The sequence below is a fragment of the Cherax quadricarinatus genome, chromosome 94 (genome assembly GCF_038502225.1).
Source record: "Cherax quadricarinatus isolate ZL_2023a chromosome 94, ASM3850222v1, whole genome shotgun sequence".
Lineage (NCBI taxonomy): Eukaryota > Metazoa > Arthropoda > Malacostraca > Decapoda > Parastacidae > Cherax > Cherax quadricarinatus.
In genome coordinates this window covers 1,259,592-1,284,128 of record NC_091385.1, presented here as the reverse complement: position 1 = coordinate 1,284,128, position 24,537 = coordinate 1,259,592, and the positions used below count along the sequence as shown (strand labels likewise).

Here is a 24,537-nt window from a genome sequence, read left to right as displayed (position 1 = left end):
ATATATATAATCTTAGACAAAATGTAGCTGTTGATGACTGAGAAATACGAGTCAGTACCGTAAGTCAATAATCAGTTACTTATATAAAACTTTTCTGATCTAAGAAATAATTATTTGAGTCTTTCACAATTTCCAATTTATTCGTTTGAAAAGGAAGATTTGCCTTAGACGGCAGCAGCAGCATCACGGTGCCGTGAGAATACACTTTCCACGGTATGTGTATACACACACATACATATACTAGGCTTACCAGCTTCCCTCAACACCTGTTTGTATGGTCTTTCCAGTAACCTCTCTTGTCAGCATAGTTGCTGATCCCTGTTTTGTATAGCATATGAGTATCATCCTTGTGCTTTAGATAGGAGATCCCTAGGCTTGTGGCTGTTTGTGTGACGTCACGGGATGCTCATGTGTACGTTCGTACCTCTGCCACTCTTTCAGTCGGCGTTTGACACAGGCTAGGACAGGCAGAGGCTGGGCTCCATTTCCCATCATCACAGTCTGATAATAATAATAAGTGTGTCTACCTTCAACCCACGATATCTCCTTTTAAGAACCCCTACGATACTTCCACGTATTTATGATCCAACTGTCTTAGCTGATAATGAAATATTTCAATTAGATAATCAAATATTGTGTTTCCAGTTAACTTTTCATAATATTCAGTATCCCCCAACAACACAGATTTCAATACACTTCATTATGTTAGGTAAGACACATATGCAACAGTTAGGTATCTTTATTTCGAAAGGTTTCGCCTACACAGTAGGCTTCGTCAGTCGAGTACAGAAAAGTTGATAGAAGCAGAAGATACTTGAAGACGATGTGTCTTACCTAACAACCTGTCGGTATTTTATACCATTTTAATGTTCACACTTCATTATATTGGTTAATAAGCCACATAGCTGTCTGCTCCTTTAAGGATTTATAATGGCGTACTCAAAGGCTGGAGCTTAGGCCATAAGCACTTGTTCACTGGCTCACACTTGCCACCCTTGTCCGGACCCTTCAAAATTATCTGTAAAAGAAGAACGAGAGAATTAAACCAGTATATAAATGTTCTTGTATGGTTTACAAGTACATTTGGTTTTAGTGTCGTGGGTAGGGGAGTAAATCTTGGGTAGTTTAGAGTAGGGGTGGTTTTGGTAATGACCTGCCTTGTATGGGCCAGTAGGTCTTTCGCAGTGTTCCTCCATTATGTATAACTCGTAGAAAGGAGACCTGTCTCTCTTAGACCTGACCAGGTCATACCTTACTAGTGCTAAATTGGAGGTTTGCAATGTTGCAATAGTCTGCCTCCCCCCCCCAACCTCCCCCCCCCAACCTCCCCCCCCCACGGTCGAGTGAAAAATATTTTGCGAATTTTGGCCTCCATAGAGTTAAGTACCTCCAAAAACCATTTTATACTTAAGTACACCATGGGGGATCGCTAAACCCGTAGGAGTCATCGCCTGGAAGAGACAGGGGGGGGGGAAGGTAGAAAGGGAAAGACATTCAGGCTCGATTGAAGGATCTGAATCGCAAGTATAATGTCTCAAGAACCTCTCGCCAGCATCAAGGAACCTCCTTCATTCTGACAGTGTTAAGTGTGTCATGTTGTCTATGAATTCTGACAGTGTTAAGTGTGTCATGTTGTCTATGTATTCTGACAGTGTTAAGTGTGTCATGTTGTCTATGTATTCTGACAGTGTTAAGTGTGCCATGTTGTCTATGTATTCTGACAGTGTTAAGTGTGCCATGTTGTCTATGTATTCTGACAGTGTTAAGTGTGTCATGTTGTCTATGTATTCTGACAGTGTTAAGTGTGCCATGTTGTCTATGTATTCTGACAGTGTTAAGTGTGCCATGTTGTCTATGTATTCTGACAGTGTTAAGTGTGCCATGTTGTCTATGTATTCTGACAGTCTGTCATGTCGTCTATGCAGGTAACAGCAGGTTACTAAACCTTTCAAACCTCTTAATAAAACGGGTATATAATACCGACAATTCAGTACCCAATCAACCAGGCTGTGGTTCGTACGTTGGACTGCGTGTGGCCAGCAGTAACAGTAACTAGTCTGTTTACCTTACATGTTTCTCTCAAACTCGTGAAAACTACGACCTCAGATTAATTGTATCAGTCTGTCTTAACTCATTACCCGCTCTAAATACACTCAGGAAGTACGTGGGAGCCCACAGGAGTACGTGGGAGAACACAAGAGTACGTGGGAGAACACAGGAGTACGTGGGAGCACACAGGAGTACGTGGGAGTACATACAAGTACGTGGGAGCACATAGTACGTGCGAGAACACAGGAGTACGTGGGAGTACATAGGCGTACGTTAGAGTACACAGAAGTACGTGGGAGTACATAGCACGTTGGAGTACACAGGAGTACATATGAGTACGTGAAACAAAATGGGAGCACACAGGAGTACGTGGGAGTACATAGAAGTACGTGGGAGTACATGGGAGCACATAGGAGTACGTGGGAGTACATAGTACGTGAGAGCACATAGTACGTGGGAGTACGTTCGAGCACATAGGAGTACGTGTTACTAAATGGGAGCACATAGGAGTACGTGGAAGTACATAGGGGTACGCGAGAGTACATAGGAATACTTGGGAGTACATAGTACGTGGGAGTACACAGGAGTACGTGGGAGCACATAAGAGCACGTGGGAGCACATAGGGATATGTGGGAGCACATAGGAGCATGTGGGAGTACAAAATAACACACATGAGTACGTGGGAGCAGACAGGAGTACGTGGGAGCAGACAGGAGTACGTGGGAGCAGACAGGAGTACGTGGGAGCAGACAGGAGTACGTGGGAGCAGACAGGAGTACGTGGGAGCAGACAGGAGTACGTGGGAGCAGACAGGAGTACGTGGGAGCAGACAGGAGTACGTGGGAGCAGACAGGAGTACGTGGGAGCAGACAGGAGTACGTGGGAGCACACAGGAGTACGTGGGAGCAGACAGGAGTACGTGGGAGCAGACAGGAGTACGTGGGAGCAGACAGGAGTACGTGGGAGCACACAGGAGTACGTGGGAGCACACAGGAGTACGTGGGAGCAGACAGGAGTACGTGGGAGCACACAGGAGTACGTGGGAGCACACAGGAATACGTGGGAGCAGACAGGAGTACGTGGCCTTAAGAAGTTAAACCGAGCAATAATCTACTTACGTACAATAAACGTCTATATTATCTACCAAACTATTGCCTCTGGAACTTTCTCTTAAGTAGAATTTTGCTGTATATATGATAGCAGAGATAAGTCTCACTGTTATAACTGTTAATTTGTTACTGAATTAGCCTCTACACAACAAGAAAGAGTAAGTCCATGGAGATTACACATTACCACCACTACATCCCCCTACCATTACAACTGCAACGACCCCCTTCCCACATTTCCTCTCTCCTCCACACACAGTAAACACCCCACCTACCATTACAACTGCAACGACCCCCTTCCCACAATTCCTCTCTCCTCCACACACAGTAAACACCCCCCCCCTACTATTACAACTGCAACGACCCCCTTCCCACAACTACACTCTCCTCCCCACACAGTAAACACCCCCCCCTACTATTACAACTGCAACGACCCCCTTCCCACAATTCCTCTCTCCTCCACACACAGTAAACACCCCACCTACCATTACAACTGCAACGACCCCCTTCCCACAACTACACTCTCCTCCCCACACAGTAAACACCCCACCTACCATTACAACTGCAACGACCCCCTTCCCACAATTCCTCTCTCCTCCCCACACAGTAAACACCCCACCTACCATTACAACTGCAACGACCCCCTTCCCACAACTACACTCTCCTTCCCATACAGTAAACACCGCACCTACCATTACAACTGCAACGACCCCCTTCCCACAACTACACTCTCCTCCCCACACAGTAAACACCTCCCCTACCATTACAACTGCAATGACCCCCTTCCCACAATTCCTCTCTCCTCCCCACACAGTAAAAACCCCACCTACCATTACAACTGCAACGACCCCCTTCCCACAACTACACTCTCCTCCCCACACAGTAAACACTCCACCTACCATTACAACTGCAACGACCCCCTTCCCACAACTACATTCTCCTCCCCACACAGTAAACACCGCACCAACCATTACAACTGCAACGACCCCCTTCCCACAACTACACTCTCCTCCCCACACAGTAAACACCGCACCTACCATTACAACTGCAACGACCCCCTTCCCACAATTCCTCTCTCCTCCCCACACAGTAAACACCGTACCAACCATTACAACTGCTACGACCCCCTTCCCACAACTACACTCTCCTCCCCACACAGTAAACACCGCACCTACCATTACAACTGCAACGACCCCCTTCCCACAATTCCTCTCTTTTCCCCACACAGTAAACACCCCACCTACCATTACAACTGCTACGACCCCCTTCCCACAACTACACTCTCCTCCCCACACAGTAAACACCGCACCTACCATTACAACTGCTACGACCCCCTTCCCACAACTACACTCTCCTCCCCACACAGTAAACACCCCACCTACCATTACAACTGCAACGACCCCCTTCCCACAACTACACTCTCCTCCCCACACAGTAAACACCGCACCTACCATTACAACTGCAACGACTCCCTTCCCACAACTACACTCTCCTCCCCACACAGTAAACACCCCCCTACTATTACAACTGCAACGACCCCCTTCCCACAATTCCTCTCTCCTCCCCACACAGTAAACACCCCACCTACCATTACAACTGCAACGACCCCCTTCCCACAACTACACTCTCCTTCCCATACAGTAAACACCGCACCTACCATTACAACTGCAACGACCCCCTTCCCACAACTACACTCTCCTCCCCACACAGTAAACACCTCCCCTACCATTACAACTGCAACGACCCCCTTCCCACAATTCCTCTCTCCTCCCCACACAGTAAACACCCCACCTACCATTACAACTGCAACGACCCCCTTCCCACAACTACACTCTCCTCCCCACACAGTAAACACTCCACCTATCATTACAACTGCAACGACCCCCTTCCCACAACTACACTCTCCTCCCCACACAGTAAACACCGCACCAACCATTACAACTGCAACGACCCCCTTCCCACAACTACACTCTCCTCCCCACACAGTAAACACCGCACCTACCATTACAACTGCAACGACCCCCTTCCCACAACTACACTCTCCTCCCCACACAGTAAACACCGCACCTACCATTACAACTGCAACGACCCCCTTCCCACAACTACACTCTCCTCCCCACACAGTAAACACCGCACCAACCATTACAACTGCAACGACCCCCTTCCCACAACTACACTCTCCTCCCCACACAGTAAACACCCCACCTACCATTACAACTGCTACGACCCCCTTCCCACAACCACCCTCTCCTCCCAATAAACACTTCACCTACCATTACAACTGCTATGACCCCCTTCCCACAATCCCCCTCCCCTCCCCACACAGTAAACACCGCACCTACCATTACAACTGCAACGACCCCCTTCCCACAATTCCTCTCTCCTCCCCACACAGTAAACACCCCACCTACCATTACAACTGCAACGACCCCCTTCCCACAATTCCTCTCTCCTCCCCACACAGTAAACACCCCACCTACCATTACAACTGCTACAACCACCTTCCCACAATCCCCCTCCCCTTCCCACACAGTAAACACCTGGAGGACACACACACACCTCTACCCCAAACATCTGCACTATCCTCCCCAAACATTTTCTAATCATTATGCTACGAATTGCAAAAGTGACGTGCAAACCTAAAATGTACATTAATGTAGGATATTTGCCAGCTGCAACTAGACGATAATTACGAAGTGCTAAGTGATTTCACCGCCATAACTGTGTCTGCAGGTGTGACATACTTAAAATGGCTAACATAATCATATATCTGGTTTTTTTTATTTCCTTGGTAATCACGCGGAGGAAACGAGAAATGGGGAATCAAAGGGATAAACAGAGCTATTTTCTAAGTTACTTTTATGCTATTATGGATCGCTTTTGTACAAAGGGCGACACGTGAATAAAAGGCATTCCCTGTAAAGGCCTTTAGCTGACTGGATTTAAATCCTGAAGACTTGTTTGCCACCATACAAAGAATACCGTAATATACAAAATATTTTACGGTCATACACCGAGATATACACATCTCAGTGTATATATATCCTCTGTATTTATGCCTCCTGATAGTTGATTAAAAATTCGCAAATCACCGCTAATTTAACGATTGTATCATGTGTTTTAAAGGACAAAGTGGGAAGCCATTCCGTAAGCTGGAAGATAGTAATGATAAGAGCAGAGATTATACTCAGGGAGTTCAAGGTTATTTCTCGTAGGAAAAAATGTTAAGTTCTATCTAAACTATATTTACTTTCGTTAGCTTTTTTCAAGTTTCTCCTCTGTGTGGAGCTTTATGTTCCCCCTCTGTGTGGAGCTTTATGTTCCCCCTCTGTGTGGAGCTTTATGTTCCCCCTCTGTGTGGAGCTTTATGTTCCCTCTCTGTGTGGAGCTTTATGTTCCCTCTCTGTGTGGAGCTTTATGTTCCCTCTCTGTGTGGAGCTTTATGTTCCCCCTCTGTGTGGAGCTTTATGTTCCCCCTCTGTGTGGAGCTTTATGTTCCCTCTCTGTGTGGAGCTTTATGTTCCCTCTCTGTGTGGAGCTTTATGTTCCCCCTCTGTGTGGAGCTTTATGTTCCCCCTCTGTGTGGAGCTTTATGTTCCCTCTCTGTGTGGAGCTTTATGTTCCCCCTCTGTGTGGAGCTTTATGTTCCCCCTCTGTGTGGAGCTTTATTTTCCCTCTCTGTGTGGAGCTTTATGTTCCCTCTCTGTGTGGAGCTTTATGTTCCCCCTCTGTGTGGAGCTTTATGTTCCCCCTCTGTGTGGAGCTTTATGTTCCCCCTCTGTGTGGAGCTTTATGTTCCCTCTCTGTGTGGAGCTTTATGTTCCCTCTCTGTGTGGAGCTTTATTATGTTCCCCCTCTGTGTGGAGCTTTATGTTCCCTCTCTGTGTGGAACTTTATTATGTTCCCTCTCTGTGTGGAGCTTTATGTTCCCCCTCTGTGTGGAGCTTTATGTTCCCCCTCTGTGTGGAGCTTTATGTTCCCCCTCTGTGTGGAGCTTTATGTTCCCCCTCTGTGTGGAGCTTTATGTTCCCCCTCTGTGTGGAGCTTTATGTTCCCCCTCTGTGTGGAGCTTTATTTTCCCTCTCTGTGTGGAGCTTTATGTTCCCCCTCTGTGTGGAGCTTTATGTTCCCCCTCTTGTGTGGAGCTTTATGTTCCCCCTGTGTGTGGAGCTTTATGTTCCCCCTCTGTGTGGAGCTTTATGTTCCCCCTCTGTGTGGAGCTTTATGTTCCCTCTCTGTGTGGAGCTTTATTATGTTCCCTCTCTGTGTGGAGCTTTATGTTCCCCCTCTGTGTGGAGCTTTATTATGTTCCCTCTCTGTGTGGAACTTTATTATGTTCCCTCTCTGTGTGGAGCTTTATGTTCCCCCTCTGTGTGGAGCTTTATGTTCCCCCTCTTGTGTGGAGCTTTATGTTCCCCCTCTGTGTGGAGCTTTATGTTCCCCCTGTGTGTGGAGCTTTATGTTCCCCCTCTGTGTGGAGCTTTATGTTCTCCCTCTGTGTAGAGCTTTATCATGTTTCCCCTCTGTATAGTGCTTTATCATAATGTTTCGCTCTGTGTAAATCTTTATCTCATGTTTCTCCTGTATATATATATATATATATATATATATATATATATATATATATATATATATATATATATATATATATAGCGGGGGAGCTGTAGCAGTCCATCCTCTCTACGTATCGCCCACCATCAGACATCAAATGCTACTTGGTCGAAACTCTCAAACATCTGAAGTTCGACTAGTTCGTTCTGTGTTCGAGACATCTCCAGGAGTCACGGTAAGTATGCTATCACTTATAACTGCCAGTTAAATTATTTTTACAAGATTTACTAGCAAAATCGATAACTATCAGTCATGAGCAGAACCAGTCTAGTGTAGTAACCAGTTGAAGTGGACTGGGAGTGGTGTACGTTGCTTTCTCTGCCGTGAGCAGTGGTATAAGTCGTGTGCTGGCACCTGCCCTTCCACCAGCAGTGGTGCTGACAAATACACGTCATGGTATCTGTTGTATCTGCGTGACGCACAGGGAACAGCGTGAGAGTATTCCACTAGGAGGGAATGATACCGACACACACACACACACACACACACACACACACACACACACACACACACACACACACACACACACACACACACACACAGAAGCTGGAGTTCTGGAAAGTAATGGAACAAGAGATGAAGGTTAACAGCAGCGATCCTTTTTAAGTGTGTGACCTGAACTTGCCTAGCATAGGCCAGTAGGACTGCTGCAGTGCTCACACAGTGCAAATTGCCGTAGAGGTCGAAATGAGCCGATATATATATATATATATATATATATATATATATATATATATATATATATATATATATATATATATATTAAATTTATATACCCTACAGCCTATCTCACACCAAGAAAGGTTGAACCAAAAATGGAAACAGTCACCATCATTCATTCAATAGCTGTCTTTGTCATACGTGTGTAAGAGTCATAATTCAGATGACCCTTCTCTGACCTGCAGCATCCTCATCCATCCTTCAGAGTGCAGGCACTGTACTTCTCACCTTCAGGACTCAGACTAACCACTTATCCTGAATCCCTTCTTAAATGTTACCTTGCTCACACTCCAACAGCATATCAAATCCTCAAACCAACTAGTTTCCACTCACGCCGATATAACAAGCTCACACAACACTGTTGGATGCTCAAACCACTACCACTTAAAACCTCCTTCACACCCTCCCCCCAACTCTTCCTTTGAAGACCCCTCCTACTCCTCCCTCGAGTGTATATCCACTCTTGTTCCTATTCTGCTCCATCCTCTCTAAATGTCTAAAGTGCCTCTCAACAAACATTTAAACACAGAACAGCATTTTACCATACCATCGCTTTGTGTTGGATATACACAAGGTGTTAGTGTGTACCCAGGTAACGTTCTGAGTTTATATCCATTCTTGTTCCTATTCTGCTCCACCTTGCTTAACTCTCTATAACTTTCTGCTATGTAAAGTAAAAGGACACAAGTGCAACTAATGTGACATTTATTGTGGCAACGTTTCGCTCTCCAGGAGCTTTATCAAGCCATTACAAACAATACATGGACACAGAGGGTATATAAAGGCTCAGAGTGAGGTGAATACTAGTGAGGTACCATTTCGATGTTCACTAGTGGTAGTAGTAGTAGTAGTAGTAGTAGTAGTAGTAGTGACAAAAGTAATACAATATGGTAGAGCAATTAATTCGTACATGAGTAAAAGGATATAAAAGCTATTACTTGTGTCCATGTATTGTTTGTAATGGCTTGATAAAGCTCCTGGAGAGCGAAACGTTGCCACAATAAATGTCACATTAGTTGCACTTGTGTCCTTTTACTTTACATATTGTCGGTAATTCTACCAACTTTATTACAACTTTCTGCTAATCTAGAGGGCACACGGGACAGTCTTGGTCTTGGCAGCCGCCCGTTCATTACCCGGACACCATTGTAGTCCAGACACCGATATAACTTCACATATTCGTGAAGCTCGTGGAGACTAGCTCATCACTCCTGGATCTTTCCTACCACAGGGCAGGAAGAGGCATGAATATACGCAAGTGACGCAAGGGACTGGTGAAGCAACAGACGCATTAAACGTAGATGACGCAACAGACGCAGGCTTCCCCAAAACTGAGATAAATATTCTACAAGAGGGTACAAAACAAGGGGGGAAAGCAAAAGTGAACAAGCTACCACCACTACCCTACATCACCACCAATTACTACCACCACCACAACTACCACAACTACCAGCACCTGACATTGAGTAATTGGGGGAGAAGTGAGCACATCGCACTCACAGCTCGGTTCTGTCTTCCAATGATTGATCCTCTCTCTCTCTCTCTTTTTCTCTCTCTCTCTCTCTCTCTCTCTCTCTCTCTCTCTCTTTCTCTCTCTCTCTCTCTCTTACACAATTCAGTCTCAGGATCGAAATGTTTCCAAAATCTCCGATTACCTACACGAGTCTTTAAAAACCAAAATACCTCTGCACAATACGTGCAACACAGCCCCAACACCCTACCAACAATTCCGCACCCTAACACAATACCCACAATACCCACAATACCCACAATACCTTCCAAAAGCAATCACCACCCAATTTTATTTCCTCTTTAAATATGCTTCTAGCAAAGTAAACTATAAACACTGTCTTGATAATTTATTCATGTTTTTTCTATGAGATTTCTTCTCTGTTAATGTATATTGTTTTAGTGAATATACTATTAGTATATATACTATTAGTGAATAGACTTTTCTGTACATTTACATCAAGGATTTTTTTTATCTTTTAGATTAGGACAAAACTCTGGGTATATATGATGAAAACTGTATGCTAATATATATATATATATATATATATATATATATATATATATATATATATATATATATATATATATATATATATATGTCGTGCCGAATATGTAAAACTGGTCAATTAGCAAGAATTCATTTAAAATTAAGTTCTATTTATAATTTTCTCTTATAAGTTTAAAGATATATTTTTTTCATTAATGTTAATGTAAAAATTTATAATTTTGCACCAAAAGAATCTTAGAAAACTTACCTAACCTTATTATAACAAGAACAATTTATTTTAGCCTAACCCAACTAAATATATTTTAGATTTGTTTACAATAATTTAATACTAAACAAACACAGTGAAATATATTTTTTTCGTTAGGTTCAGAATGATTTTGGCGAAATTATTGCATACACAAATTTTCACTTGTCCTATATGGCAAGATGAACGTTGCTGTTTAAGCCAAGATCGCAAGTTCTGCCTATTCGGCACGACATATATATATATATATATATATATATATATATATATATATATATATATATATATATATATATATATATATATGTACAGCAGGATTCGAACCCACTACAGGAAGACTGGCAAGATTCCCAAGTGACACTCTTCACCAGAGGTATTTGTGGCTGAGCGGTGAAGAGCATCACTTTGGGAACCTTGACTGACTTCCTGTAGTGGGATCGAATCCTGCTGACTGCAATCTTCCTCTCTTGGTTTATACACCCAGCTACTACGTTCTATCGTAACTCAGGTGGTTGAGATTTAACGAAGATAGTAAACGAGCCTTCAGATTGCCAGCTGTGGTCGTTAATCAAGGCCTCGATTAACTCAATGCTCATTTACTGTCACAGTTGGCGAGGTAGTTATAAGCCCTCATAAGCTATATAGTTCTTTTATTGACCAGGTAACTGTTTTATGAGTCCATCTTATGGGCACAGGTGTACATCCATTTTCTAATCAGAAATCATTTTTTTGATGAACATAAGAAATATGAGCATCCTGGTACTTTGGAACATATTCCAATGAACATATGCAAAATTCACATCTGTTCAAAATATCCGTAGTGAAAAAATGGGGAACTTTCAAAAAGGCCTTGGAATTTCACTATTTTTTTTGTTGTGGTTATTTTGGGTATTGTGATTTCACCTGTTTACTGTGATCTTATTGCACATCTCTCCATGTATACACGAAGACGTATATATCACAGTATTTAAAGCACTTCAAGATTGAGTATTCTTGATTGGTGGTGTACAGGTGACATGCTGTCGTAATGACCCTGGTGTAGTGACTGGTGGTGTACAGGTGACATGCAGTCTTAATGACCCTCGTGTAGTGACTGGTGGTGTACAGGTGACATGCAGTCTTAATGACCCTGGTGTAGTGACTGGTGGTGTACAGGTGACATGCTGTCTTAATGACCCTGGTGTAGTGACTGGTGGTGTACAGGTGACATGCTGTCTTAATGACCCTGGTGTAGTGACTGGTGGCGTACAGGTGACATGCTGTCTTAATGACCCTGGTGTAGTGACTGGTGGTGTACAGGTGACATGCTGTCTTAATGACCCTGGTGTAGTGACTGGTGGTGTACAGGTGACATGCTGTCTTAATGACCCTGGTGTAGTGACTGGTGGTGTACAGGTGACATGCTGTCTTAATGACCCTGGTGTAGTGACTGGTGGTGTACAGGTGACATGCTGTCTTAATGACCCTGGTGTAGTGACTGGTGGCGTACAGGTGACATGCTGTCTTAATGACCCTGGTGTAGTGACTGGTGGCGTACAGGTGACATGCTGTCTTAATGACCCTGGTGTAGTGACTGGTGGTGTACAGGTGACATGCTGTCTTAATGACCCTGGTGTAGTGACTGGTGGTGTACAGGTGACATGCTGTCTTAATGACCCTGGTGTAGTGACTGGTGGTGTACAGGTGACATGCTGTCTTAATGACCCTGGTGTAGTGACTGGTGGTGTACAGGTGACATGCAGTCTTAATGACCCTGGTGTAGTGACTGGTGGTGTACAGGTGACATGCTGTCTTAATGACCCTGGTGTAGTGACTGGTGGTGTACAGGTGACATGCTGTCTTAATGATCCTGGTGTAGTGACTGGTGGTGTACAGGTGACATGCTGTCTTAATGACCCTGGTGTAGTGACTGGTGGTGTACAGGTGACATGCTGTCTTAATGATCCTGGTGTAGTGACTGGTGGTGTACAGGTGACATGCAGTCTTAATGATCCTGGTGTAGTGACTGGTGGTGTACAGGTGACATGCAGTCTTAATGACCCTCGTGTAGTGACTGGTGGTGTACAGGTGACATGCAGTCTTAATGACCCTCGTGTAGTGACTGGTGGTGTACAGGTGACATACAATCTTAATGACCCTCGTGTAGTGACTGGTGGTGTACAGGTGACATGCAGTCTTAATGACCCTCGTGTAGAGACTGGTGGTGTACAGGTGACATGCTGTCTTAATGACCCTGGTGTAGTGACTGGTGGTGTACAGGTGACATGCAGTCTTAATGACCCTCGTGTAGTGACTGGTGGTGTACAGGTGACATGCTGTCTTAATGACCCTGGTGTAGTGACTGGTGGTGTACAGGTGACATGCTGTCTTAATGACCCTCGTGTAGTGACTGGTGGTGTACAGGTGACATGCTGTCTTAATGACCCTGGTGTAGTGACTGGTGGTGTACAGGTGACATGCTGTCTTAATGACCCTCGTGTAGTGACTGGTGGTGTACAGGTGACATGCTGTCTTAATGACCCTGGTGTAGTGACTGGTGGCGTAGAGGTGACATGCTGTCTTAATGACCCTGGTGTAGTGACTGGTGGTGTACAGGTGACATGCTGTCTTAATGACCCTCGTGTAGTGACTGGTGGTGTACAGGTGACATGCAGTCTTAATGACCCTGGTGTAGTGACTGGTGGCGTACAGGTGACATGCTGTCTTAATGACCCTGGTGTAGTGACTGGTGGTGTACAGGTGACATGCTGTCTTAATGACCCTGGTGTAGTGACTGGTGGTGTACAGGTGACATGCTGTCTTAATGACCCTGGTGTAGTGACTGGTGGTGTACAGGTGACATGCAGTCTTAATGACCCTGGTGTAGTGACTGGTGGTGTACAGGTGACATGCTGTCTTAATGACCCTGGTATAGTGACTGGTGGTGTACAGGTGACATGCTGTCTTAATGACCCTGGTGTAGTGACTGGTGGTGTACAGGTGACATGCAGTCTTAATGACCCTCGTGTAGTGACTGGTGTACAGGTGACATGCGGTCTTAATGACCCTGGTGTAATGACTGGTGGTGTACAGGTCACATGCTGTCTTAATGACCCTGGTGTAATGACTGGTGGTGTACAGGTGACATGCTGTCTTAATGACCCTGGTGTAGTGACTGGTGGTGTACAGGTGACATGCAGTCTTAATGACCCTCGTGTAGTGACTGGTGGTGTACAGGTGACATGCAGTCTTAATGACCCTCGTGTAGTGACTGGTGGTGTACAGGTGACATGCGGTCTTAATGACCCTCGTGTAGTGACTGGTGATGTACAGGTGACATGCTGTCTTAATGACCCTGGTGTAGTGACTGGTGGTGTACAGGTGACATGCTGTCTTAATGACCCTCGTGTAGTGACTGGTGGTGTACAGGTGACATGCTGTCTTAATGACCCTGGTGTAGTGACTGGTGGTGTACAGGTGACATGCTGTCTTAATGACCCTGGTGTAGTGACTGGTGGTGTACAGGTGACATGCAGTCTTAATGACCCTCGTGTAGTGACTGGTGTACAGGTGACATGCGGTCTTAATGACCCTCGTGTAGTGACTGGTGGTGTACAGGTGACATGCTGTCTTAATGATCCTGGTGTAGTGACTGGTGGTGTACAGGTGACATGCTGTCTTAATGATCCTGGTGTAGTGACTGATGATGTACAGGTGACATGCTGTCTTAATGATCCTGGTGTAGTGACTGGTGGTGTACAGGTGACATGCTGTCTTAATGACCCTCGTGTAGTGACTGGTGGTGTACAGGTGACATGCTGTCTTAATGATCCTGGTGTAGTGACTGGTGGTGTACAGGTGACATGCTGTCTTAATGACCCTGGTGTAGTGACTGGTGGTGTACAGGTGACATGCAGTCTTAATGACCCTCGTGTAGTGACTGGTGTACAGGTGACATGCGGTCTTAATGACCCTGGTGTAATGACTGGTGGTGTACAGGTGACATGCTGTCTTAATGACCCTGGTGTAATGACTGGTGGTGTACAGGTGACATGCTGTCTTAATGACCCTCGTGTAGTGACTGGTGGTGTACAGGTGACATGCAGTCTTAATGACCCTCGTGTAGTGACTGGTGGTGTACAGGTGACATGCAGTCTTAATGACCCTCGTGTAGTGACTAGTGGTGTACAGGTGACATGCGGTCTTAATGACCCTCGTGTAGTGACTGGTGATGTACAGGTGACATGCTGTCTTAATGACCCTGGTGTAGTGACTGGTGGTGTACAGGTGACATGCTGTCTTAATGACCCTTGTGTAATGACTGGTGGTGTACAGGTGACATGCTGTCTTAATGACCCTCGTGTAGTGACTGGTGGTGTACAGGTGACATGCTGTCTTAATGACCCTGGTGTAGTGACTGGTGGTGTACAGGTGACATGCTGTCTTAATGATCCTGGTGTAGTGACTGGTGGTGTACAGGTGACATGCTGTCTTAATGATCCTGGTGTAGTGACTGATGATGTACAGGTGACATGCTGTCTTAATGATCCTGGTGTAGTGACTGGTGGTGTACAGGTGACATGCTGTCTTAATGACCCTCGTGTAGTGACTGGTGGTGTACAGGTGACATGCTGTCTTAATGATCCTGGTGTAGTGACTGGTGGTGTACAGGTGACATGCTGTCTTAATGACCCTGGTGTAGTGACTGGTGGTGTACAGGTGACATGCAGTCTTAATGACCCTCGTGTAGTGACTGGTGGTGTACAGGTGACATGCTGTCTTAATGACCCTGGTGTAGTGACTGGTGGTGTACAGGTGACATGCTGTCTTAATGATCCTGGTGTAGTGACTGGTGGTGTACAGGTGACATGCTGTCTTAATGACCCTGGTGTAGTGACTGGTGGTGTACAGGTGACATGCTGTCTTAATGATCCTGGTGTAGTGACTGGTGGTGTACAGGTGACATGCAGTCTTAATGATCCTGGTGTAGTGACTGGTGGTGTACAGGTGACATGCTGTCTTAATGATCCTGGTGTAGTGACTGGTGGTGTACAGGTGACATGCAGTCATAATGACCCTCGTGTAGTGACTGGTGGTGTACAGGTGACATACAGTCTTAATGACCCTCGTGTAGTGACTGGTGGTGTACAGGTGACATGCAGTCTTAATGACCCTGGTGTAGTGACTGGTGGTGTACAGGTGACATGCTGTCTTAATGATCCTGGTGTAGTGACTGGTGGTGTACAGGTGACATGCTGTCTTAATGATCCTGGTGTAGTGACTGGTGGTGTACAGGTGACATGCTGTCTTAATGACCCTGGTGTAGTGACTGGTGGTGTACAGGTGACATGCTGTCTTAATGATCCTGGTGTAGTGACTGGTGGTGTACAGGTGACATGCAGTCTTAATGATCCTGGTGTAGTGACTGGTGTTGTACAGGTGACATGCTGTCTTAATGACCCTCGTGTAGTGGCTGGTGGTGTACAGGTGACATGCTGTCTTAATGACCCTCGTGTAGTGACTGGTGGTGTACAGGTGACATGCTGTCCTAATGACCCTGGTGTAGTGACTGGTGGTGTACAGGTGACATGCAGTCTTAATGACCCTCGTGTAGTGGCTGGTGGTGTACAGGTGACATGCAGTCTTAATGACCCTGGTGTAGTGACTGGTGGTGTACAGGTGACATGCTGTCTTAATGACCCTGGTGTAGTGACTGGTGGTGTACAGGTGACATGCTGTCCTAATGACCCTGGTGTAGTGACTGGTGGTGTACAGGTGACATGCTGTCTTAATGACCCTGGTGTAGTGACTGGTGGTGTACAGGTGACATGCTGTCCTAATGACCCTGGTGTAGTGACTGGTGGTGTACAGGTGACATGCTGTCTTAATGACCCTGGTGTAGTGACTGGTGGTGTACAGGTGACATGCAGTCTTAATGACCCTCGTGTAGTGACTGGTGTACAGGTGACATGCGGTCTTAATGACCCTCGTGTAGTGACTGATGATGTACAGGTGACATGCAGTCTTAATGACCCTCGTGTAGTGACTGGTGGTGTACAGGTGACATGCAGTCTTAATGACCCTCGTGTAGTGACTGGTGGTGTACAGGTGACATGCTGTCTTAATGATCCTGGTGTAGTGACTGGTGGTGTACAGGTGACATGCTGTCCTAATGACCCTGGTGTAGTGACTGGTGGTGTACAGGTGACATGCTGTCTTAATGACCCTGGTGTAGTGACTGGTGGTGTACAGGTGACATGCTGTCTTAATGATCCTGGTGTAGTGACTGGTGGTGTACAGGTGACATGCTGTCTTAATGACCCTGGTGTAGTGACTGGTGGTGTACAGGTGACATGCTGTCTTAATGATCCTGGTGTAGTGACTGGTGGTGTACAGGTGACATGCTGTCTTAATGATCCTGGTGTAGTGACTGGTGTTGTACAGGTGACATGCTGTCTTAATGACCCTCGTGTAGTGGCTGGTGGTGTACAGGTGACATGCTGTCTTAATGACCCTCGTGTAGTGACTGGTGGTGTACAGGTGACATGCTGTCTTAATGACCCTCGTGTAGTGACTGGTGGTGTACAGGTGACATGCAGTCTTAATGACCCTCGTGTAGTGACTGGTGGTGTACAGGTGACATGCAGTCTTAATGACCCTCGTGTAGTGACTGGTGGTGTACAGGTGACATGCAGTCTTAATGACCCTCGTGTAGTGACTGGTGGTGTACAGGTGACATGCAGTCTTAATGACCCTCGTGTAGTGACTGGTGGTGTACAGGTGACATGCAGTCTTAATGACCCTCGTGTAGTGACTGGTGATGTACAGGTGACATGCAGTCTTAATGACCCTCGTGTAGTGACTGGTGGTGTACAGGTGACATGCTGTCTTAATGACCCTGGTGTAGTGACTGGTGGTGTACAGGTGACATGCCTCGTGTAGTAGACAGCGTTTAAAAACTACTCAAAGAACTTTGAGTACCCAGAAGGCGCGTGTAAGCGTGTAAATGGTAGAATCAGGACCCATACATAGCCTTCAAAGAGATTTGTAATAGGGCATTGGAAGACAAAAGCGAACCCAGTAGCAGCTAGCGAAGAAACGGGGCCAGGAGCTGAGAATCGACTCCAGCAACCACAAACAACGACACCATCTCCCACGAAGGCATCCACAGTTTTCTTATTCATCTGGTAGCTGGCTGTGTGTTCTGATGTCACAATAATAAAGACCATTTACACCCGTGTGACACAACTGGTCTGCTATATACGGCGATGATTCTCTTGATCTCTGAAGTTCCGTTTAAGCCCCGTGTGTCACAATGAAGCTCTGTATAGAGCTGTGATCCCTATCACTGCTGGAGCTCGTCTACCTCCGGCTCAGTCATTATTATGTTTGATTCATGTGCTTGGGGCTTTAATCACGTTTTTGACGTCATCAATTCACTATTTATGACTTGATTAAAGCCTCAGTGTGGGCGAAATGTCCATGGAGTGAACCGTCTAGTGCTCATCTTCCTCAAGCTGCTGGTAGTCATTTGTTCTCTTCCTACTTAGTTTTGCCACAGAGCAAACACCTAGAATGAAAAATTCTTTGGTCTAACATTAATTTTAAATAACAGAAAAGAGTGTTAAGGCTGACTACTTCAAATAAAATATTTTTTTTCTCGCAGTCGTAGCAGAGGTTTCAAATCAATGTGAGTCTTGGTGGGTAGACAGAACTAACGTCCAGCCACAGGAAGACATTTATGCAAATTTGAACGTTTTCTGGCAGTAACGTTTGTGGCGGTATTGTAAATTGCGGTTTTGTGTTTAAATGTTTTATTGTTGATGAGGCAGTTTAGGCATTTAGAGATGTTGGAGCAGAATAGGAACAAGAATGGATATAAACCAAGAGTCAAAGGAAGGATTGGAGGGTGTAAAGGAGGTTTTAAGTGGTAGGGGCTTGAGCATCCAACAGTTTTATGTGAGGTTGTTATATCGGCGAAAGTGGAGACTAGTTGGTTTAAGGATTTGATATGCTGTTGGAGTGTGAGCAAGGTAACATTTAAGAAGGGATTCAGGATAAGTGGTTAGTCTGAGTCCTGAAGGTGAGAAGTACAGTGCCTGCACTCTGAAGGATGGATGAGGATGCTGCAGGTCAGAGAAGGGTCATCTGAATTATGACTCCTACACACGTATGACAAAGACAGCTATTGAATGAATGATGGTGACTGTTTCATTTTTTGGTTCAACGTTCCTTGGTATAAGATGGTCTGACTTATATAATTATGCATAAATTAATATACACACATTATATATATATATATATATATATATATATATATATATATATATATATATATATATATATATATATATATATATATATGCAATAAGATCACAGTAAACAGGTGATTTCAGAATATGCAAAACAACCACTCTGAAAGAATAGAGAAATTCCAAGCGCTTTCGTGACTACTCACATTATCAAGGAAATATGTTCCTTGATAATGTGAGTAGTCACGAAAGCGCTTGGAATATTTCTATTCTTTCAGAGTGGTTGTTTTATATATATATATATATATATATATATATATATACACAAGCACAACACTATATTCTTTTTACAAAAAAACAAGAGACAGTAACCAACTGGATCTAATAACAGTTCTTCTATCTCCTCCTTCAGTAATTACTACGTAAACTTTATATTTATAACAACTCGAGGCTTTAAATAAATATTTTTTCTCCCTCCTTGGAAGAGCATAACTTTTCCTTACAAAAAAAAAAAAAATTAAGTACCACCTGTCAAGATTTCACTTTAACTGCCAAGCCTTTCATTGCAGTTACGTGAGGGAACAATAGACTGAGTAATCCGGATCGTCAAAAACGTACACAAGCACCTCCTGACGTCACAGAAAACGAATCCGGGTCTAGTAGTAGATCCGTCAGCGCTGCGGCAGTTAGAAATGGTGCATATCTGGTTCTAGCAGTAGATCCGTCAGCACTGCGGCGGTTAGAAATGGTGCATATCTGGTTCTAGTAGTAGATCCGTCAGCGCTGCGGCGGTTAGAAATGGTGCATATCTGGTTCTAGTAGTGGATCCGTCAGCGCTGCGGCGGTTAGAAATGGTGCATATCTGGTTCTAGTAGTAGATCCGTCAGCGCTGCGGCGGTTAGAAATGGTGCATATCTGGTTCTAGTAGTTGATCCGTCAGCACTGCGGCAGTTAGAAATAGTGCATATCCGGTTCTAGTAGTGGATCCGTCAGCGCTGCGGCAGTTAGAAATAGTGCATATCCGGTTCTAGTAGTGGATCCGTCAGCACTGCGGCAGTTAGAAATAGTGCATATCCGGTTCTAGTAGTGGATCCGTCAGCGCTGCGGCGGTTAGAAATGGTGCATATCCGGTTCTAGTAGTGGATCCGTCAGCACTGCGGCGGTTGCGTACAGGATAAGGCTTTAGGCTAGACCTGACATCCTCATGCCTTTTATAAACTTAATTATCCTTCTTGGTAATAAATACTGATTGAACAAACCTGAAGGGATCTTGAGGCTATGTTTCGCTCTCTGCAGAGCTCTTATCGAGTCGTACACTGAGCGAAACATTGTCCCAATTAAATCTTGTATTAATGTGATAGAATTACAGACAATAGGTAAAAGGACACTAGTGCAACTAATGTGATATTTTATTGTGGCAACGTTTCGCTCTCCAGGAGCTTTGTCAAGCCATTACCAAGCCGTAATGGCTTGACAAAGCTCCTGCAGAGCGAAACGTCGTCACAAAGTATCTCTTATTGCCGACAATATAACAGTAATTCATTCTCACGATTACAGGATGTTACAGTAGCCTCTTAATATATTAATCTGAAATATACAATATCCGGAGCTTAATTTCAGGGAACTTAACTGTCCAAAAAAATTTTTTGATATAACGTTGAACAGAATTTACATTATAATTAACGATTTATTAAATATTTCAAGTTATATTTGATAAATCGATTATGTTTTATTAATAATGGTAAATATAAATAAAATAGGTCTATGGTAATTATATGTGGTAAAAATAACGATAGTGATAATTATTATCTTCACTCACCCCTTAATATAACTCCTAGTGGCCCTTTATTCCACACACCCCTTTACTCCACCCACCCCTTTATTTCTTCAGTCCCTTTAGTCCACTCACCCCTTTATTTCTTCAGTCCCTTTATTCCACCCACCCCTTTATTTCTCCTGCCCCTTTATTCCAACCACCCTTTTATTTCTCCAGCCCCTTTATTCCACCTACCCTTTTCTCCAGACCCTTTATTCCACCCACCCCTTTATTTCTCCTGCCCCTTTATTTCACCTGCCCCTTTATTCTACCCACCCCTTTACTCCACCCACCCCTTTATTCCACTCACCCCTTTGCTGTTAATGGAACGTCTCTAACTGGCTGAGTTAATAGAATAAAATGACTAACATTCACGTATAATAAACATTAATTATCATTCTCGTGTCAAATGTATAAAATATTAAATGTATATTGGATGGGTAAGGAGACGTAATCAAGTTTGATCCAAGGCAGATGAGGGTAACTCGACCTCCTCGGATGAAGAGCCACTAAGAATAAAGAACAACCATTTGAAACCCATTTAACTAGATCTGACCTCCCGTTCCTAGAATCAAACCTTACTGACCCCCCCTCCCCCCACAATCCCCTCGAGTGCGTTGTACGACCCCTTCAGGTTTAGCGATTCCAATGAATGCAGTAATATACAGGGGTGGTATTCAGAGTCAGGGGTTCTTCCTGGGTCCCCTGCTGTTTGATGCTGCTCCGCCGTTCTGGTATACAGAGTAGCTAACCAGTGACTTGGCGGCTCTTGCCTAATTCTATCCTGTAATATTCTAACCTCCGACAAGGATATGCAAATGATGGAGAATTTTATTTAGTCGTGGATGTGGAGCGCTTGTTTGTGTGTGTATGTAATATATATATATATATATATATATATATATATATATATATATATATATATATATATATATATATATATATATATATATATATATATATGCAAATCAACCACTGTGAAAGAATATTGAAATTCCAAGCGCTTTCGTGACTACTCACATTATCAACGAACAATGTTCTTTCTTGATAATGTGAGTAGTCACGAAAGTGCTTTGAATTTCACTATTCTTTCAGAGTAGTAATTTATCCAGGAGAGGGGGTCACTAGCCCCTTACTCCTGGTATTTTAGTCGCCTCTTACGACATGACTTACGGAGGAAGAATTCTGTTTCACTTCCCCATGGAGATAAGAGGAAATAAACAAGAACAAGAACTAGTAAGAAAATAGAAGAAAACCCAGAGAGGTGTGTATATATATGCTTGTACATGCATGTGTAGTGTGACCTAAGTGTAAGTAGAAGTAGCAAGACGTACCTGAAACCTTGCATGTGTATGAGACAGAAAAATGACACCAGTAATCCTACCATCACGTAAAACAATTACAGGTTTGCGTTTTACACTCACTTGGCAGGACGGTAGTACCTCCCTGGGTGGTTGTTGTCTACCAACCTACTACCACAGGACGGTAGTACCTCCCTGGGTGGTTGCTGTCTACCAACCTACTACCACAGGACGGGTACCTCCCTGGGTGGTTGTTGTCTACCAACCTACTACCACAGGACGGTAGTACCTCCCTGGGTGGTTGTTATCTACCAACCTACTACCACAGGACGGTAGTACCTCCCTGGGTGGTTGTTGTCTACCAACCTACTACCACAGGACGGTAGTACCTCCCTGGGTGGTTGTCTACCAACCTACTACCACAGGACGGTAGTACCTCCCTGGGTTGTTGGTGTCTACCAACCTACTACCACAGGACGGTAGTACCCCCCTGGGTGGTTGTTGTCTACCAACCACCTACCACAGGACGGTAGTACCTCCCTGGGTGGTTGGTGTCTACCAACCTACTACCACAGGACGGTAGTACCTCCCTGGGTGGTTGCTGTCTACCAACCTACTACCACAGAACGGTAGTACCTCCCTGGGTGGTTGTCTACCAACCTACTACCACAGGACGGTAGTACCTCCCTGGGTGGTTGCTGTCTACCAACCTACTACCACAGGACGGTAGTACCTCCCTGGGTGGTTGTTGTCTACCAACCTACTACCACAGGACGGTAGTACCTCCCTTGGTGGTTATCTACCAACCTACTACCACAGGACGGTAGTACCTCCCTGGGTGGTTATCTACCAACCTACTACCACAGGACGGTAGTACCTCCCTGGGTGGTTGTTGTCTACCAACCTACTACCACAGGACGGTAGTACCTCCCTGGGTGGTTGTCTACCAACCTACTACCACAGGACGGTAGTACCTCCCTGGGTGGTTGTCTACCAACCTACTACCACAGGACGGTAGTACCTCCCTGGGTGGTTGTTGTCTACCAACCTACTACCACAGGACGGTAGTACCTCCCTGGGTGGTTGTTGTCTACCAACCTACTACCACAGGATGGTAGTACCTCCCTGGGTGGTTGTTGTCTACCAACCTACTACCACAGGACGGTAGTACCTCCCTGGGTGGTTGTCTACCAACCTACTACCACAGGACGGTAGTACCTCCCTGGGTGGTTGTTGTCTACCAACCTAGTACCACAGGATGGTAGTACCTCCCTGGGTGGTTGTTGTCTACCAACCTACTACCACAGGATGGTAGTACCTCCCTGGGTGGTTGTTGTCTACCAACCTACTACCACAGGATGGTAGTACCTCCTGGGTGGTTGTCTACCAACCTACTACCACAGGACGGTAGTACCTCCCTGGGTGGTTGTTGTCTACCAACCTACTACCACAGGATGGTAGTACCTCCCTGGGTGGTTGTCTACCAACCTACTACCACAGGATGGTAGTACCTCCCTGGGTGGTTGTTGTCTACCAACCTACTACCACAGGATGGTAGTACCTCCCTGGGTGGTTGTTGTCTACCAGCCTACTACCACAGGACGGTAGTACCTCCCTGGGTGGTTGTTGTCTAACAACCTACTACCACAGGACGGTAGTACCTCCCTGGGTGGTTGTTTTCTACCAACCTACTACCACAGGACGGTAGTACCTCCCTGGGTGGTTGTTGTCTACCAACCTACTACCACAGGACGGTAGTACCTCCCTGGGTGGTTGTCTACCAACCTACTACCACAGGACGGTAGTACCTCCCTGGGTGGTTGTCTACCAACCTACTACCACAGGATGGTAGTACCTCCCTGGGTGGTTGTCTACCAACCTACTACCACAGGACGGTAGTACCTCCCTGGGTGGTTGTTGTCTACCAACCTACTACCACAGGATGGTAGTACCTCCCTGGGTGGTTGTTGTCTACCAGCCTACTACCACAGGACGGTAGTACCTCCCTGGGTGGTTGTTGTCTACCAACCTACTACCACAGGATGGTAGTACCTCCCTGGGTGGTTATCTACCAACCTACTACCACAGGATGGTAGTACCTCCCTGGGTGGTTGTTATCTACCAACCTACTACCACAGGACGGTAGTACCTCCCTGGGTGGTTGTCTACCAACCTACTACCACAGGACGGTAGTTCCTCCCTGGGTGGTTGTTATCTACCAACCTACTACCACAGGACGTTTGTAACTCCCTTAGTAGTTGTTGTCTACCATCGTACTAATACAGGAGGGCAGTACGTCCCCGGGTGGTTGCTATCTACCAACCTACTACCACAGGATAGTAGTACCTCCCTGGGTGGTTGTTTTCTACCAACCTACTACCACAGGACGGTAGTACCTCCCTGGGTGGTTGTTGTCTACCAACCTACTACCACAGGAC

The 24,537-nt window shown here is 45.2% G+C and overlaps 1 long non-coding RNA gene across 1 annotated transcript in view; it reads right to left on the bottom strand.

Annotated features, from left to right (window-relative positions):
• Positions 1–277: 277 nt before the first annotated feature.
• The window catches only part of LOC138855446 (uncharacterized), a 98,997-nt gene continuing 74,737 nt past the window's right edge, over positions 278–24,537 (bottom strand). Inside the window, exon 3 of the long non-coding RNA XR_011394671.1 lies at positions 278–1,018. This is a non-coding gene — a long non-coding RNA (uncharacterized lncRNA). The remainder of the gene's footprint in view (positions 1,019–24,537) is intronic.